Source organism: Hyla sarda, chromosome 2 (assembly GCF_029499605.1).
Source record: "Hyla sarda isolate aHylSar1 chromosome 2, aHylSar1.hap1, whole genome shotgun sequence".
Lineage (NCBI taxonomy): Eukaryota > Metazoa > Chordata > Amphibia > Anura > Hylidae > Hyla > Hyla sarda.
In genome coordinates this window covers 387,773,972-387,788,960 of record NC_079190.1, presented here as the reverse complement: position 1 = coordinate 387,788,960, position 14,989 = coordinate 387,773,972, and the positions used below count along the sequence as shown (strand labels likewise).

General features: G+C 48.6%; 1 protein-coding gene across 2 annotated transcripts in view; it reads right to left on the bottom strand.

Annotated features, from left to right (window-relative positions):
* SMPX (small muscle protein X-linked) overlaps positions 1-14,989 on the bottom strand; it is a 153,086-nt gene that overhangs the window by 107,789 nt on the left and 30,308 nt on the right. The gene's annotated exons all lie outside the window — the stretch shown is intronic.

Here is a 14,989-nt window from a genome sequence, read left to right as displayed (position 1 = left end):
ACTGAATTTTATAGTGTCATGGTAACAGATAATGGAAACTATTGTTGCACTGAAGTATATGGGCGTCACAGGATCCAAGACCTGTTGATTTTAGAAAGCTAAAATATTATTATAAAATACAATGATTTTGTAGAACGTGATTTATAACAGATGAATTAGCTTTCTAAAATAAATTGGTATTATATTGTTATTGTTGCATTGTAGATAATGTAGATATGTTCTAAGTCATCAGTGGGGTAAACTCTGTTCTCTCACCGTTTATGGGGCTCACTCGTTTTCACTACTTTCTTGTTTGTCCAGTGGGATCAAAATGCAAAACAAGTGTGTAGACTGGGTTAAAAAAAGAAAAAATGATTATAATAAAACAATACCCCATTGATCCATCCCCACTGCTGTTCTCCTGGAGGATCTCCACTTCCTGTCTCGGCACCACCGTTTTTTTTTTTTTAGTTTGGTAGACTCAAATGCTTGGATTCTAAAGCTTTGTTTGATTGCTATGCCCCCCTGTTCCTGAGATATAGGGATTTTACAAAGAACCTGTAGCATCACACTGGTAACTGACGTAGGCCCATGGCCAGGATCAGTGCTTCGGGCTGTCGTGTCATGTTTATTGGAGTCCTGTTATTGGAAACTACAGGTGACAACCAACAGCCACTAGGAGCCAACCGGTAGGATCATCCTTTAAAGAAGCATAGGGGGTGATGTTAGATATGGTTTACCTTGACATGGTTCAAGTAATATTTGTTAACAGTTTTGAAGACTTTGGAGGAGATTTATCAAAGCATTTAGTAGATTTTTTTTGCTTAAAATTGTCGCAAAAAAGTCACAAGTGCGACTATTTTTTTTCTGCGACTTTTTGATTGTGCAGTGTCCTAAGCAAAAAATTAAAATCTTGCTTACCAAAGTATAAAGTGATTTTTGACTTGCAGTGGTCAGAGGTTTATCAAGTGCGAAAGTCGCAAAAAGTCGCATTACATGAAAAAACCTACTAAATTTACTCCAGCTCAGACATGGAGCAGAAAAGCCACTACCAAAGCAAAAAAAGAAAAATTGCTTAAGTGAAAGAAATTTATCAACAGGTTTAAAGCAGTTCATAAATACGTCATACATAAGCAAAAAAAATTGTAAGAAAGAAATAACTAAAAAAAGGAATACATAAGCAAACATTGATAAATGTCCCCCTATATGGTTACCTAATTGAAGTTACCTGTTTTTACAATGCAACCCTCTGACTCTTGGTGTTTTGGATTTTCTCCAGACCCAGCTAATATCAAGGACACCCTGATAGGTCATCAGTCAGGATATCATCAACCAAGGTGTGCCCCATGGGAAAACAACTAACACCTAAACACAACTGTCCCCCGCCCCCCCCCCCCCCCCCCCCCATCACCTTACCCAGCCTAATGGGAACTGAGGCTGCAATGCACCACAAGGCCCAGCCTTTCGCAGGCACAAGTTCCCCAGTCCATTTCACCAGCACACGCTCTGGTCCTCTTTTGCACCAACACATGCTATTACTATCATTATCATTTTGGGGATAATAGCAATATATATACTTGGTACATTGGTACATATACATTGCTGCTTGTGAGTGCAGATACTTAAAGGAAGTACTCCACCCCTAGACCCTAGGTGGTAAGATGTCTGCCGCTGCCGCTGGGGACTCCCGCTGGGGACTCCCGCAATCTCCTAGCTGCACCCTGCATTCGTTTAGAGCATTGGGGGCAGTGCCGGAGGCCCGTGACATCACGGCCACGCCCCTCAAAGCAAGTATATGCGATGCCCCCTCCCATAGACTTGCATTGAGGGGGCAAGGCCGTGACCTCACGAGCGGGGCGTGACCGTGACCTCACGAGCCTCCACCCCGCATTGCCAGTAATCCGTCACGGAACAAAGTTCACTCTGTGCACCAGATGTCTGGGGTCCTGCACCAAGATCGTGGGGATCCCCAGCAGCGGGACCCCCATGATCAGACATCTTATCCCCTATCCTTTGGATAGGGGATAAGATGTCTAGGGGCGGAGTACCCCTTTAATCAGCCAATAATGTGGCAGCAGCTCAATACATACAGAAGAAGTGTTAGAAGGGTCTCAATTGTTATTCAGATTGAGAAAAGAAATATGATCTTAGCGGCTTTAACAAGGGAACGACCATTGATGACAGACATGACAGTGCAAGTGTCTTCTGGTACTGAGGGTATTTTTAGCTGCAAAACAAAACTCTACTGGAAAATTCCAGATACAATGTAAAGGGTGAAATCTGTTCTACAAATTCAGAAGTAAGTCTCAATATATAGGACATGCCACAATATTAGTTTTGTTCCACAGCATGTGAATTCTCAGCAAATATGCCATGTAGAAAAATTATCCAGGGCTCTTTACAGCCACAGTTGGGGCAGACTCCAATGAATCCTATGTTCTTATGGTAAGTTTTTAGTTCCCCACCTTTGTTGGAACATTGCCCAGCTCTCTAACCACTCCACTAAGCAAAGCTTAGAGGGAACATAGCAATAGTGGCATGGCTCACATGACTATCTTTCTATTACAAAGGCAATGGGAGATTAGCATTATTAGGGGTTCAATAAATATACTGGGGCAATTTGCCTGTCCAAGACTGATAATTAAGGTTTTATTTTATTTTATTGTTTTTTGTAAATATCCAGTAGAATTCACCTTTAGTAATATCTATGCCATTTCTTCTTCATTGCTGTGAGAAATACTTGCAACATAATACTTGTTAATTTGATGTATTTTTATTATTGCATATGTTTTTGGTACTTTTTAATTATGGGTAATCATAATATGTTATTCAGCCTATGGTTATACTTAGGTACCATATCTTCAGGGAGTTTTAGCATATGGTGCTGAAAACACAGAATAACTGTGCACATATGGAGATATGTCCCTTGACACCTGATAACTGCCAGCCACAGATATACCTGGCTCCGGAAACTGACTGTGCGTTACAAAGGAAATCAAATTCATGGACCTCAATTTCCCTTTAGTACAGAATTTTATATGGTTTAATTGTTGCACAAAACTCACCATTGCACAACATTTTTTGACTTTTCTACACACCCCAAAGAACAAAGCCATGTCTGGGATTGTGCATATTTGTCAAAAGTTATAGCATATTTTTATTGCATACGTGTCACGCCGAGCTCTCCAGGTCCCGCTCCTCCCCCGGAGCACTCGCGGCGTTCGGCTCCTGTTTGCAGCGCCCCGGTCAGACTCGCTGACCGGGAGCGCTGCTCTGTGTCCCCCGGCGGGGATGCGATCCGAGTGGCGGGATGTGCCTGCCGCAGGTCGCATCCTGCTCCGTTCACCTGCCCCGTCCTCCTGCTCAGTCCTGGCGCGCGTGGTCCCGCTCTCTAGGGCGCGCGCGCGCGCCGGGTCTCTCAGATTTAAAGGGCCAGTGCACCATTAATTGGTGCCTGGTCCAATCAGTTCCCAATCACTCCCTACACATATAAACCCACTTCCCCTTCCTGTCTTTGCCGGATCTTGTTGCCTTTGTGCCAGTGAAAGCATTCCCGTGTGCCTATTGCCTGTGTATCCAGACCCTTGCCGTTGCCCCTGACTACGAATCGTTGCCACCTGCCCTGACCTTCTGCTACGTCAGACCTTGCCTTTGCCTTGTTCTTGTGTCCCGTGCCTGTCTCAGCTGTCAGTGAGGTTGAGTCACTATCGGGTGGAACGACCTGGGTGTTACCTGCCGCAGCAAGTCCATCCCGCTTTGCGAGAAAAGAGTAGTTCCAATAGCACAATATACCAGAAAAAGCACATGTCCAGGCAAGTTTTCACGCGGAAGGAAAAATGTAGAATGGTCATCCATTGCAACAGGGGCTTGCAGACAATGAGTTCATCAAAAATGAAAAACGATTCGATGTATCGGAAAAGGATGACAGTCGCCAAATCGCAAAGGAAAAGCAGCCAACATACTATCCCAGACTAGAATTATCAGAGAACCCCTTTACTCTGAGTAGGGAACAAGAAAATCATATAGGCATATACCCCTGGGAACACACCCCATAACATAGTAAAAGAGATAAAACACCAGACAAGAAAAACAATTAAAGGGATAAAAAGTTAAGTACCGGAGCTCCCTTTAATGTGTCAGTTGAAAATGTGGATTTAATTTCTGAATCTGAGAGAGGTGGTGAAGATACAGGGAATGTTTGTGATCTGAAAGACACTAATGATTGCTGTGATATTGAGGAGGAAGATAGGGATGAGGACCTTCCATGATTAAGCCAGTACCTTTGCCTCTCAGGTTATTGAGGGTCCTAAGGCCCCTCATAAAAGGGAGGATACTGTAATGACTCAACCTGGTTCTGGCCAAAAGGTTAGGTTTTCTGGGTGTTTTGCTGAAGCATCATCTGTGACTGTGGAAACGCCTGGTCCTAAAAGGGGACTTGGACTTAGAGCTTATCACATCAGCTCTGTTTGTCTCTCAGGTGGATATAAATTCCTAGACAGCCTGTCATTCATTGCTTGTGTTTGTTTGTATCTGCACTAGCTCTTGTTTTACTCCTGGCTTGATATTCTTTGTGTATTTTTGACCCTTGGCTGTAGTGACCTGACCATTCTCCTGTATCAGTACAATGTGCTTTCTCTGTTAATACACAGACTCTATTTTATTTTTATAAAAACCTATAGCTTATGCCTCTAGGACCTCACCAATGGTGCATAATGGTGTGGACAAGGATAGATGTAACAGCGTTTATTCAAGAATTGCTTTTAATTCAGATATAAAATGTAATATATATATATAAATAAAATAGTAGCAAAATATCACATTACACTGGGATTTATCTAATGAAAATCTCACTGGGCCCTAGTGAGATATCAAAAAATGTATGAATAAATTCATATTTAAATAAGTCCATAAATCTGCAGATAAAAAAAATATAAAAATAAAAATACCAATAAAATAATTCCGTGAAAAATGTTTGGATTTGTGACAAAATCATTGTAACATAAAGTCAATGAAAAAATTAATTAAAAAGTTGATGAATGAATGATACAGAGTATCTCTCATCACTGCTTCTGGCTTGATCTGTTGTAGTAGATGGGTCGCAGCCTTATATTCCTCATGTGCCCCAATGAGTGGAAGGGGGGCACAGATTGATAGATCTCCCTTAGCAGCCCCGTTGGCAGGGGGGCGCAAATAGATGTTGCGTATCGTGAGCTCCGATTACAGGGGAGCAAGTGGCAGTTACAGCGCTCGGGACGTCGTTCGCTTACCGGCTTAGCACAGACGGCACTAGTCTGGCACTCCGGCAGGAGTGTCAGTCGGCTCGGGTGCGACAACGGGTCTGCTGGTGATGGTACTCCGGGAGCAATGGAAGGTCTGGGATTGGCGTCCCACATGGAAGCAGGAAATGAGGCTATGCGATGCAATGGATGGTAAGGTTACAGCCAGGCAGGGCGGAGTAGAACAGGTTTAACTCCTCTGTTGCCGAGGTATTTGCAGATGGACGCTGATGATGACTGTGTGATTAGTGCCAGATTTCTAAACGCGTTTCGGGGTACTGGGAAAAAAAGACCTCCGACCCCTTCCTCAGTAGAAATGTGTATACACATTTCTACTGAGGAAGGGGTCGGAGGTCTTTGTTTCCCAGTACCCCGAAAAGGGTGAAATCTGTTCTACAAATTCAGAAGTAAGTCTCAATATATAGGACATGCCCCAATATTAGTTTTGTTCCACAGCATGTGAATTCTCAGCAAATATGCCATGTAGAAAAATGACCCAGAGGTCTCTATAGTGAAAAGCAAAAATACCCAGTATGCATTAATGTTTTTGGCTTTGTGGGAGGACATAGGAGAATTACCAGGTTGGTTCAAGTTTATAAGAGACAGTAAGGTTAGCACATTCAGGATGATATTTGATAGCACAGTCACATCAATGTTGACGTTGTTGTAAATTTGAGGTGCTTTACCTTGTCTCTGTGGGGGGAATATTGTTTATATTGGCATCTGCAGCACATACAGGATATGTGGTCATGGCGTAAAAAGATTTTTTGGCTCTTATTTAGTGTTGTTAGATCTTTGACTGATGTACTGATTTTTTGATTGATCTTTTATAGCAAATAGTCTTCCTGAACGATCATCAATGCCAGGTTTTTGTGTCCATGGGTAAGTCTGCTAGAAGCCACATATATTCACACTATTCCAGGGCTCTTTACAGCCACAGTTGGGGCAGACTCCAATGAATCCTATGTTCTTATGGTAAGTTTTTAGTTCCCCACCTTTGTTGGAACATTGCCCAGCTCTCTAACCACTCCACTAAGCAAAGCTTAGAGGGAACATAGCAATAGTGGCATGGCTCACATGACTATCTTTCTATTACAAAGGCAATGGGAGATTAGCATTATTAGGGGTTCAATAAATATACTGGGGCAATTTGCCTGTCCAAGACTGATAATTAAGGTTTTATTTTATTTTATTGTTTTTTGTAAATATCCAGTAGAATTCACCTTTAGTAATATCTATGCCATTTCTTCTTCATTGCTGTGAGAAATACTTGCAACATAATACTTGTTAATTTGATGTACCGTATATACTCGAGTATAAGCCGAGTTTTTCAGCACGATTTTTCGTGCTGAAAACACCCCCCTCGGCTTATACTCGAGTGAACTCCCCCACCCGCAGTGGTCTTCAACATGCGGACCTCCAGAGGTTTCAAAACTACAACTCCCAGCAAGCCAGGGCAGCCATCGGCTGTCCGGGCTTGCTGGGAGTTGTAGTTTTGAAACCTCCGGAGGTCCGCAGGTTGAAGACCACTGCGGCCTTCAACATCATCCAGCCCCTCTCACCCCCTTTAGTTCTGAGTACTCACCTCCGCTCGGCGCTGGTCCGGTCCTGCAGGACTGTCCGGTGAGGAGGTCGTCCGGTGAGGAGGTGGTCCGGGCTGCTATCTTCACCGGGGAGGCCTCTTCTAAGCGCTTCGGGCCCGGCCTCAGAATAGTCACGTTGCCTTGACAACGACGCAGATGCGTCGTTGTCTAGGCAACGGCTCTATTCCGGGCCGGAAGCGCGGAGAAGAGGCGCCCCCGGTGAAGATAGCAGCCCGGACCACCTCCTCACCGGACCACCTCCTTACCGGACAGCCCTGCAGGACCGGACCAGCGCCGAGCGGAGGTGAGTACTCAGAACTAAAGGGGGTGAGAGGGGGCTGGATGATGTTGAAGGCCGCAGTGGTCTTCAACCTGCGGACCTCCGGAGGTTTCAAAACTACAACTCCCAGCAAGCCCGGACAGCCGATGGCTGCCCGGGCTTGCTGGGAGTTGTAGTTTTGAAACCTCTGGAGGTCCGCATGTTGAAGGCCGCAGTGGTCTTCAACCTGCGGACCTCCGGAGGTTTCAAAACTACAACTCCCAGCAAGCCCGGACAGCCGATGGCTGCCCGGGCTTGCTGGGAGTTGTAGTTTTGAAACCTCTGGAGGTCCGCAGGTTGAAGACCACTGAGGGCGAATGATGAGAAGAGGATGATGAAGGGGGGGGGGGGGGGGGTGTGGGGATGATGAAGGGGGGTGGGGATGATGAAGGGGGGGGGGGTGTGGGATGATGACAAGGGGATGATGAAGGGGGGATGTGTGGGATGATAAGGGGATGTGTGGGATGATGACAAGGGGATGATGAAGGGGGGATGTGTGGGATGATGACAAGGGGATGTGTGGGATGATGACAAGGGGATGATGAAGGGGGGATGTGTGGGATAAGGGGATGTGTGGGATGATGACAAGGGGATGATGAAGGGGGGATGTGTGGGATGATGACAAGGGGATGATGAAGGGGGGATGTGTGGGATGATAAGGGGATGTGTGGGATGATGACAAGGGGATGATGAAGGGGGGATGTGTGGGATGATGACAAGGGGATGATGAGGATGTTAATGACGGGTCTGGATGATGACAGGGGGGGATGAGGTATTTCCCACCCTAGGCTTATACTCGAGTCAATAACTTTTCCTGGGATTTTGGGTTGAAATTAGGGGTCTCGGCTTATACTCGGGTCGGCTTATACTCGAGTATATACGGTATTTTTATTATTGCATATGTTTTTGGTACTTTTAATTATGGGTAATCATAATATGTTATTCAGCCTATGGTTATACCTAGGTACCATATTTTCAGGGAGTTTTAGCATATGGTGCTGAAAACACAGAATAACTGTGCACATATGGAGATATGTCCCTTGACACCTGATAACTGCCAGCCACAGATATACCTGGCTCCGGAAACTGACTGTGCGTTACAAAGGAAATCAAATTCATGGACCTCAATTTCCCTTTAGTACAGAATTTTATATGGTTTAATTGTTGCACAAAACTCACCATTGCACAACATTTATGACTTTTCTACACACCCCAAAGAACCAAGCCATGTCTGGGCTTGTGTATATTTGTCAAAAGTTATAACATATTTTTATTGCATACGTGTCACGCCGAGCGCTCCAGGTCCCGCTCCTCCCCCGGAGCGCTCGTGGCGTTCGGCTCCTGTTTGCAGCGCCCCAGTCAGACTCGCTGACCGGGTGCTCTGCTCTGTGTCCCCCGGCGGGGATGCGATCCGCGCGGCGGGATGTGCCTGCCCGCGGGTCGCATCCCGTTCCGTTTACCTGCCCCGTCCTCCTGCTCAGTCCCGGCGCACGCGGTCCCGCTCTCTAGGGCGCGCGCGCGCGCCGGGTCTCTCAGATTTAAAGGGCCAGTGCACCATTAATTGGTGCCTGGTCCAATCAGTTCCCAATCACTCCCTACACATATAAACCCACTTCCCCTTCCTGTCCTTGCTGGATCTTGTTGCCTTTGTGCCAGTGAAAGCGTTCCCGTGTGCCTATTGCCTGTGTAACCAGACCCTTGCCGTTGCACCTGACTACGAACCGTTGCCGCCTGTCCTGACCTTCTGCTATGTCCGACCTTGCCTTTGCCTTGTCCTTGTGTCCCGCGCCTGTCTCAGCTGTCAGTGAGGTTGAGTCGCTATCGGGTGGAACGACCTGGGGGTTACCTGCCACAGCAAGTCCATCCCGCTTTGCGGCGGTCTCTGGTGAAAACCAGTAACCCCTTAGATTCCGTTCCCCTGGTACGGCCCATGCCCTCGCCTCACTGACACAGAGGATCCACTACCCGTGTCCTCCCCGCATACCAGTCCAGATCCTGACAATACGTAATACATAAGTGCAAGAAAAGAGTAGTTCCAATAGCACAATATATCAGAAAAAGCACATGTCTGTCACGATGCCGGCTGGCAGGAGGTGGATCCTCTGTGCCAGAGAGGGATTGGCGTGGACCGTGCTAGTGGACCGGTTCTAAGTCACTACTGGTTTTCACCAGAGCCCGCCGCAAAGCGGGATGGTCTTGCTGCGGCGGTAGTGACCAGGTCGTATCCACTAGCAACGGCTCAACCTCTCTGGCTGCTGAAGATAGGCGCGGTACAAGGGAGTAGACAGAAGCAAGGTCGGACGTAGCAGAAGGTCGGGGCAGGCAGCAAGGATCGTAGTCAGGGGCAACGGCAGGAGGTCTGGAACAAAGGCTAGGAACACACAAGGAAACGCTTTCACTGGCACAATGGCAACAAGATCCGGCGAGGGAGTGAAGGGGAAGTGAGGTATAAATAGGGAGTGCACAGGTGAACACACTAATTGGAACCACTGCGCCAATCAGCGGCGCAGTGGCCCTTTAAATCGCAGAGACCCGGCGCGCGCGCGCCCTAGGGAGCGGGGCCGCGCGCGCCGGGACAGGACAGACGGAGAGCGAGTCAGGTACGGGAGCCGGGATGCGCATCGCGAGCGGGCGCCACCCGCATCGCGAATCGCATCCCGGCTGGAGACGGTATCGCAGCGCACCGGGTCAGTGGAGCTGCCCGGAGCGCTGCGGTAGCGAGAGTGAAGCGAGCGCTCCGGGGAGGAGCGGGGACCCGGAGCGCTCGGCGTAACAGTACCCCCCCCTTGGGTCTCCCCCTCTTCTTAGAGCCTGAGAACCTGAGGAGCAGACTTTTGTCTAGGATATTGTCCTCAGGTTCCCAGGATCTCTCTTCAGGACCACAACCCTCCCAATCGACCAGGAAAAAGGTTTTCCCTCTGACCTTCTTGGAGGCCAGTATCTCTTTAACGGAGAAGATGTCCGAGGAGCCGGAAACAGGAGTGGGAGAAACAAACTTAGGAGAGAAACGGTTGATGATAAGTGGTTTAAGAAGAGAAACGTGAAAGGCATTAGGAATTCGAAGAGAAGGAGGAAGAAGAAGTTTGTAAGAGACAGGATTAATCTGGCACAAGATTTTGAAAGGACCAAGATAGCGTGGTCCCAATTTGTAGCTAGGGACACGGAAGCGGACATATTTAGCGGAGAGCCATACCTTGTCTCCAGGAGAAAAAATGGGGGGAGCTCTTCTTTTTCTATCAGCAAACTTCTTCATGCGTGATGAGGCCTGTAAAAGATAATTTTGGGTCTCTTTCCATATAGTGGAAAGATCACGAGATATTTCATCCACAGCGGGCAAACCAGAGGGCAAGGGAGTAGGGAGGGGGGGAAGAGGGTGACGGCCGTACACCACGAAAAATGGGGATTTGGAGGAGGATTCAGAGACTCTGAAGTTATACGAAAATTCGGCCCATGGTAGAAGATCTGCCCAGTCATCCTGGCGGGAGGAAACAAAATGGCGTAAATAATCACCCAGGACCTGGTTAATTCTTTCTACTTGCCCATTGGATTGAGGATGATATGCAGAGGAAAAGTTTAATTTAATCTTGAGTTGTTTACAGAGAGCCCTCCAGAATTTTGACACGAATTGGACGCCTCTATCCGAGACGATCTGCGTGGGCAACCCGTGAAGACGAAAAATGTGTACAAAAAATTGTTTTGCCAACTGAGGCGCTGAAGGAAGACCAGGAAGAGGGATGAAATGTGCCATCTTGGAGAATCGATCAACGACCACCCAAACAACAGTGTTGCCACGGGATGGGGGTAAGTCTGTAATAAAGTCCATACCAATCAGAGACCAAGGCTGTTCGGGGACAGGCAGAGGATGAAGAAGACCAGCGGGCTTCTGGCGAGGAGTCTTATCCTGGGCACAAACAGTGCAGGCTCGTACAAAATCCACAACATCCGTCTCCAGAGTCGGCCACCAATAGAAACGAGAGATGAGTTGCACGGATTTCTTGATACCCGCATGACCTGCGAGATGGGAGGAGTGACCCCATTTGAGGATTCCGAGGCGTTGGCGTGGAGAAACGAAGGTCTTCCCTGGAGGAGTTTGCCTGATGGAGGCTGGAGAAGTGGAGATCAGGCAGTCAGGGGGGATGATGTGTTGCGGAGAGAGCTCTACTTCCGAGGCATCCGAGGAACGAGAGAGAGCATCGGCCCTAATGTTCTTATCGGCAGGCCGAAAGTGAATTTCAAAATTAAATCGGGCAAAGAACAGAGACCACCTGGCCTGGCGAGGATTCAGCCGTTGGGCAGACTGGAGATAGGAGAGGTTCTTGTGATCGGTGTAAATAATAACTGGAAATCTTGATCCCTCCAACAGATGCCTCCATTCCTCAAGTGCTAATTTAATGGCTAGAAGCTCTCGGTCCCCGATGGAGTAGTTCCTCTCAGCCGGAGAGAAGGTCCTAGAAAAAAAACCACAAGTAACAGCATGCCCGGAAGAATTTTTCTGTAGAAGGACCGCTCCAGCTCCTACAGAGGAGGCATCAACCTCCAATAGGAAGGGTTTAGATGGGTCAGGTCTGGAGAGCACGGGAGCCGAAGAAAAGGCAGACTTGAGCTGTTTAAAGGCGTCTTCCGCTTGAGGAGGCCATGACTTAGGATTGGCATTCTTTTTGGTTAAAGCCACGATAGGAGCCACAATGGTGGAAAAATGTGGAATGAATTGTCTGTAATAATTGGCGAACCCCAAAAAACGTTGGATAGCACGAAGTCCGGAGGGGCGTGGCCAATCTAAGACGGCAGAGAGTTTGTCTGGATCCATTTGTAGTCCCTGGCCAGAGACCAAGTATCCTAGGAAAGGAAGAGATTGACATTCAAACAGACATTTCTCCATTTTGGCATACAGTTGATTGTCACGAAGTCTCTGAAGAACCATGCGGACATGCTGGCGGTGTTCTTCTAGGTTGGCAGAAAAAATCAGGATATCGTCCAGATATACAACAACACAGGAATATAAGAGATCACGAAAGATTTCATTAACAAAGTCTTGGAAGACGGCAGGGGCGTTGCACAGGCCAAAGGGCATGACCAGATACTCAAAGTGTCCATCTCTAGTGTTAAATGCCGTTTTCCATTCATCCCCCTCTCTGATGCGAATGAGATTATAGGCACCTCTTAAGTCCAGTTTGGTAAAGATGTGGGCACCTTGGAGGCGATCAAAGAGTTCAGAGATGAGAGGTAGGGGGTAGCGGTTTTTTACAGTGATTTTATTAAGACCGCGGTAGTCAATGCAAGGACGTAGAGAGCCATCTTTTTTGGACACAAAGAAAAATCCGGCTCCAGCAGGAGAGGAAGATTTGCGGATAAAGCCCTTCTTTAAATTTTCCTGGATATACTCAGACATAGCAAGAGTCTCTGGGACAGAGAGAGGATAAATTCTGCCCCGGGGTGGAGTAGTACCCGGGAGGAGGTCAATGGGACAGTCATAAGGCCTGTGAGGAGGTAAAGTCTCAGCTTGTTTTTTGCAAAAAACATCCGCAAAGTCCATATAGGCCTTAGGGAGACCGGTTACAGGAGGCACCACAGGGTCACGGCAGGGAGTACTGGGAACCGGTTTAAGACAGTCCTTGGAACAAGAGGGGCCCCAACTCTTGATCTCCCCAGTGGACCAATCCAGGGTAGGGGAGTGGTGTTGAAGCCAGGGTAGTCCAAGGAGAATTTCGGAAGTGCAATTGGGGAGGACCAAAAACTCAATTTTTTCATGGTGAGATCCGATGCACATTAGGAGGGGCTCCGTGCGGAAACGTATGGTACAGTCCAATCTTTCATTGTTAACACAATTGATGTAGAGAGGTCTGGCGAGACTGGTCAGCGGGATGTTGAACCTGTTGGTGAGAGAGGCCAAAATAAAATTTCCTGCAGATCCGGAATCCAAGAAGGCCATAGTAGAGAAGGAGAAGGTAGAGGCGGATACCCGCACAGGCACAGTAAGACGCGGAGAAGCAGAGTTGACATCAAGGGCTGTCTCACCATTGTGCGGGGTCAGCGTACGTCTTTCCAGGCGGGGAGGACGGATAGGACAATCCTTCAGGAAGTGTTCGGTACCGGCACAGTACAGGCAGAGATTCTCCATGCGGCGTCGTGTCCTCTCTTGAGGTGTCAGACGAGACCGGTCAACCTGCATAGCCTCCACGGCGGGAGGCACAGGAACGGATTGCAGGGGACCAGAGGAGAGAGGAGCCGGGGAGAAAAAACGCCTTGTGCGAACAAAGTCCATATCCTGGCGGAGCTCCTGACGCCTTTCGGAAAAACGCATGTCAATGCGAGTGGCTAGATGAATGAGTTCATGTAGGTTAGCAGGGATTTCTCGTGCGGCCAGAACATCTTTAATGTTGCTGGATAGGCCTTTTTTAAAGGTCGCGCAGAGGGCCTCATTATTCCAGGATAGTTCTGAAGCAAGAGTACGGAATTGTACGGCGTACTCGCCAACGGAAGAATTACCCTGGACCAGGTTCAACAGGGCAGTCTCAGCAGAAGAGGCTCGGGCAGGTTCCTCAAAGACACTTCGAATTTCCGAGAAGAAGGAGTGTACAGAGGCAGTGACGGGGTCATTGCGGTCGCAGAGCGGTGTAGCCCACGACAGAGCTTTTCCAGACAGAAGGCTGACTACGAAAGCCACCTTAGACCTTTCAGTGGGAAACTGGTCCGACATCATCTCCAAGTGCAGGGAACATTGAGAAAGGAAGCCACGGCAAAATTTAGAGTCCCCATCAAATTTATCCGGCAAGGATAGTCGTAGGCCTGAAGCGGCCACTCGCTGCGGAGGAGGTGCAGGAGCTGGCGGAGGAGATGATTGCTGAAGCTGTGGTAGTAGCTGCTGTAGCATCACGGTCAGTTGAGACAGGTGGTGGCCTTGTTGCGCTATCTGTTGTGACTGCTGGGCGACCACCGTGGTGAGGTCGGCGACAACTGGCAGAGGAACTTCAGCGGGATCCATGGCCAGATCTACTGTCACGATGCCGGCTGGCAGGAGGTGGATCCTCTGTGCCAGAGAGGGATTGGCGTGGACCGTGCTAGTGGACCGGTTCTAAGTCACTACTGGTTTTCACCAGAGCCCGCCGCAAAGCGGGATGGTCTTGCTGCGGCGGTAGTGACCAGGTCGTATCCACTAGCAACGGCTCAACCTCTCTGGCTGCTGAAGATAGGCGCGGTACAAGGGAGTAGACAGAAGCAAGGTCGGACGTAGCAGAAGGTCGGGGCAGGCAGCAAGGATCGTAGTCAGGGGCAACGGCAGGAGGTCTGGAACACAGGCTAGGAACACACAAGGAAACGCTTTCACTGGCACAATGGCAACAAGATCCGGCGAGGGAGTGAAGGGGAAGTGAGGTATAAATAGGGAGTGCACAGGTGAACACACTAATTGGAACCACTGCGCCAATCAGCGGCGCAGTGGCCCTTTAAATCGCAGAGACCCGGCGCGCGCGCGCCCTAGGGAGCGGGGCCGCGCGCGCCGGGACAGGACAGACGGAGAGCGAGTCAGGTACGGGAGCCGGGATGCGCATCGCGAGCGGGCGCCACCCGCATCGCGAATCGCATCCCGGCTGGAGACGGTATCGCAGCGCACCGGGTCAGTGGAGCTGCCCGGAGCGCTGCGGTAGCGAGAGTGAAGCGAGCGCTCCGGGGAGGAGCGGGGACCCGGAGCGCTCGGCGTAACAATGTCCAGGTAAGTTTTCACGCGGAAGGAAAAATGTAGAATGGTCATCCATTGCAACAGGGGCCTGCAGACAATTAGTTCATCAAAAATGAAAAACGATTCGATGTATCGGAAAAGCATGACAGTCGCCAAA